This window comes from Miniopterus natalensis, chromosome 14, assembly GCF_054644295.1.
Source record: "Miniopterus natalensis isolate mMinNat1 chromosome 14, mMinNat1.hap1, whole genome shotgun sequence".
Lineage (NCBI taxonomy): Eukaryota > Metazoa > Chordata > Mammalia > Chiroptera > Miniopteridae > Miniopterus > Miniopterus natalensis.
This window is the reverse complement of record NC_142094.1, coordinates 35,723,967-35,728,026: the sequence shown is the minus strand read 5'-3', so window position 1 is coordinate 35,728,026 and position 4,060 is coordinate 35,723,967.

Sequence of the window (4,060 nt, the reverse complement as noted above, 5' to 3'; positions counted from 1 at the left end):
ACAGATTGTGTGTGTGTGTGCCTGTCTTTATTTAATAGCCATTCTCTACTTCCCTTTCTCTTTTGGTAAGACTTAGGCTTTTCTTTCCCATCTTCCCACCCTCTTCCTTACTCCTTTTATACCTCATGGATCAGCCTCTCCAGTGGGGAGCAGAGAGTAGTCTCAAGCCTAAAGATCATTTGGGACAGTTTGGAAACACTGGCCTTCACTGTCACCCTTAGGGTCCCAGAGTGAGGCTGAGTGGGGTTAAGCAGTGATTAACCCCATCTGCAGGTAGTGGCCTGTTATAGGCAGGACCATGGATTCAAGGACTGTCCATCCAACTCCCTCCATGAATAAATGACACGGCCGAAGCTGGCAGAGATGAGTCATGCTACAGGGCCCCCCAAACCTAGATCTGGGGGTCTACTGTGATCTCTCCTACAACTCTGTGAACTTGACGGCAGAAGATACATATCTTACCCCAAACATAACATACAGCTTCAAATATAATGAATCAGTAAATGTGTGTGGACTGACAAAATGTGTGAAAAACGTGGACTTTGTCATTTAGCTGAGTAAAATTAGATGCACAGGTAACACCTGGGACTGCACATTTGGTGGAATCTGTTTTTTTTCACGTCAACCACAGAAAGGAGTAAAACTACTAGATGCAAAGGATATACATCCCCTTAGACCAAGGCAAACTGGTTTGGTCAACCAGGTACAAGATTCTTTGCTAGGGCTAGAAAGAAAGGGCCAGTGAGTAGGAGTTTTTGTTTGTTGGTTTACACCAGTAGCGGGAGAGAGCTCACTGGAGAATGGCTTCACTGCCACAGGTGGCTTGGTTTCTCTTGCTTTGGTTGTGCCCATGGAGCTTCCCATAGATGACCTTGAAAACCAGTGATGGGAAGTGCCAACCCCCCGGACCACAGAAACGAGCAGGGGCTTCATTCTATAGCGCCTACCTTTTATTGGAGTGTTTTTCTTTCACCTCCTTTCCAAATCTCAGGATTTTTCTTCAGTGTGTGGGTCTAGAGGTGGGAATGCTGCACAGCCATTCTTGTCGCAGTTGGGCTACATTGTACACTTGCCTTTGTTGGTGGCCTCTTGCTCTTGACAAAGCTGCATAGGCTCTTTATAGACTTAAAAAATACATATCTTTATGACTTGGGCTGTGTTAATGTAGTTTTGTTTCATCCTTGGCTGAGAGTATAGAACAAGGTTGGCGCTTGTGCCTCAAGAAGTTCAGTAACAAGTTTGTAGGAGCTCTGACTGTGCTTATCAACTGCGTTTAATGTATGTTCTATTGAGCAGATCACAAAGATGTCCGCAGACCTCCGCGGCAAGGAAAAGGCTAGTTAATATTTGCCAACTTGGAACTCCAGGATACTGTATTTACATGGGAAAGCCACCAGATGGAGTCACAACTGAGAACCAAGTCATTTTTTTTATTCGCCATAAGAGGGCACTCTTGGCTTTGCTTCCAAACATTCTCAGAAGGAGGCTTTCTCCAGTTCTTTCGTCTGGGGAGAGGCAGAGAACTGCTGATTTATTTACGAGCCAGTTTGGAATTGGAGGGCTGGTAAGCTCAATCATGTCTGTGGTCATTTCTAGGATTATGATTAATCCTGTCTAGTGCATAACATCTGAAAAGTGTTCTCAAGGAATAGCTATGCCCTGAATGTGACATGAAAATAAAATAAACATTTGCCTAATAGAGTAGTCAGAACCTCAGACGTGGGGGAGAAAATGGAAATATCTTTAACCTTAGGCCTCATACTTACAAAGGACTAACCTTTAGACTGTTGATATTATCTGCAAATAATAAAGATTATTTTATGTTTGTGGGTATTAAAGGTCTTAATTTGTTCAATGTAAACATTTAAAATACACTGTACATTAACTCTTGTCATTTATTTTTTAATGTATGGAGAGATTTTCAAAATGTGACCCCTGTAAGGCAACACTAGGTTATAATAATTCTGATTTTAAAAAAATTGTCAGTAATTCATTCAAGAGCATTTATTGAGTATTTATTGTATTGTTCTAGGTGTAAATTTCAAGTTCAGTTCCAAACTAAGCAGAAAACTCCCTGCCCACATGTTTTAGTAATACTAATACAAACACTTTGCATTTTACATTGTGCCTTCTGGGTTTTTTAAACCTTCTCATAAGGCTTTGATCTTTGCAACAAGCCCTTTGACAAGTGAGGTGAGCATTTTTTCTGCCTTAGAGGCAAGGCTATGCCTTTTAATGGAAATGATTTTATATGCTTTAAATATTTTAAAGAGGTTGACCAGAGTTCCAATATCAGTAGAAGCACACACATATGTGACCCAGATGGATAAAAAATATAGAGAAAGCATTTAAAACCAAATATGTGCCAGCATCTGTGTCATATTCTTCATCAGCCTTCCCTTTTGGCATGGATAAATAATGTCTTCTGAGTCTTCTGTAAACTGTACTATAAATGCAACTTCAATGCTCCATCCCTCTTCTGATGGAGAGGCACCTATCTTGAAATGACACTGACCAGGTTTTGCTCTCAGATTGGCTGTAACTTGCTATTTAACCCTCGCTAGTCTTGACTTTTCTGAGGATGAGTCTTCATTTTTACAACCAGGGATTAGGTTATCTATTCTCTCTGAGTGTTAATGTGTTACAGTTGCATGACATTGCAACACTTCTCATCTTTGATATCCAGGAATAATTGTTTTGGTTAGATAGATGCTAAGACACTCTCACTTAATTTTGGAAAGGAACAACCATGAACATGAAAGTCACACATAAAAATAGATTATGTCATAGGTTAATGCAGAAACAGGTGGGCAGTACTATTAAAACATGTGGGCAGAGAGTTTTCTGCTTTGCCAGCTACATGTTTTGTTTTTTTGGGTTGGGGCAGTATCCAGAGCCTTTTGGTGAATTGGTACCAAATAACTTTTAGATCATATCAAACATCCATAGAATTGGTTGTTGTAGAATTGGTTGTAGATCATATCAAACATCCATAGAATTGGTTGTTGTACCAAATAACTTTTAGATCATATCAAACATCCATAGAATTGGTTGTTGTACTCTCAGAAAAGTGATTTCATCTCTGGGATAGGTAGAGAAGAAAGGATTCCTGTACCCTAACCCTGTCAGAAAGATCTTGCCAAGATAAAAATAAGGCACAGGAAGTCAAAATCAAATGCAGAAGCACAAGAAATAGTGTGGCCAAATTCCTCATAACATAAGAAAGAAATCCCCCCTTTTATGCAAAACCATTCCAGGGGATAGGTGGACCTAGATTACATAACCAATGCTCAAAAAAAAAATTCAAATTTTTTAGCTTCAATTTAGAGCCAATATTTTTAAGATGTACATTGAACCCACAAGTAACTTTTGAACACCCATTATGTGCAAGTTATAATGCTTGGCACTGTGGGGGGAAAACTCTAGAAGATTGGATCTGTACCCTAAAAGACCTATTCATCAAGCAAGCTGTTAAATCAATTTTGTTTAAATTAAAAGTGTTTAAAGGTGCATGTTTGCCAATTCAATAAATGATACCACTTCAGTCAAGACTAAATAGGGTTTAATTTTATTTGGCTTCATTAAGTGGTTGTTCTGTTTTTGGTGGCCCAACAGCTTGTGCCTATGTTTTCAGCATCCTCTGTGACATGGAGTGGACAACTGATGAGATTTAACTGACCATTTGTCCTGAGATGGTTGCATTTGTGTATTGGGCACAAACTTTTGTCCTGGTGGCTGCATGGGTTGGAAAGGCAGAAACGCTGGTGGCTTCTCTTCAAAGTGCTGCGAGGAAGAGGGGAGAGCCTGGGCGAACCAGGCTGAAGCCGCGGCTTCCAGGTTTGCTGCACAGGACTTTATGGGGAATATCCTAACAGGCTTAGCGATAGCCCTGGCCAGTTTGGCTCAGTGGTTAGAGCGTCGGCCCACAGACTGAAGGGTTCAATCCCAGCCAAGGGCACGCATCTCGGTTGCAGGCTTGATCCCGGTGTGGGAGGCAACTAATCCATGCGCCTCACATCAATGTTTCTCTCTCTCTCTCCCTTCCACTCTCTCTGAGAAA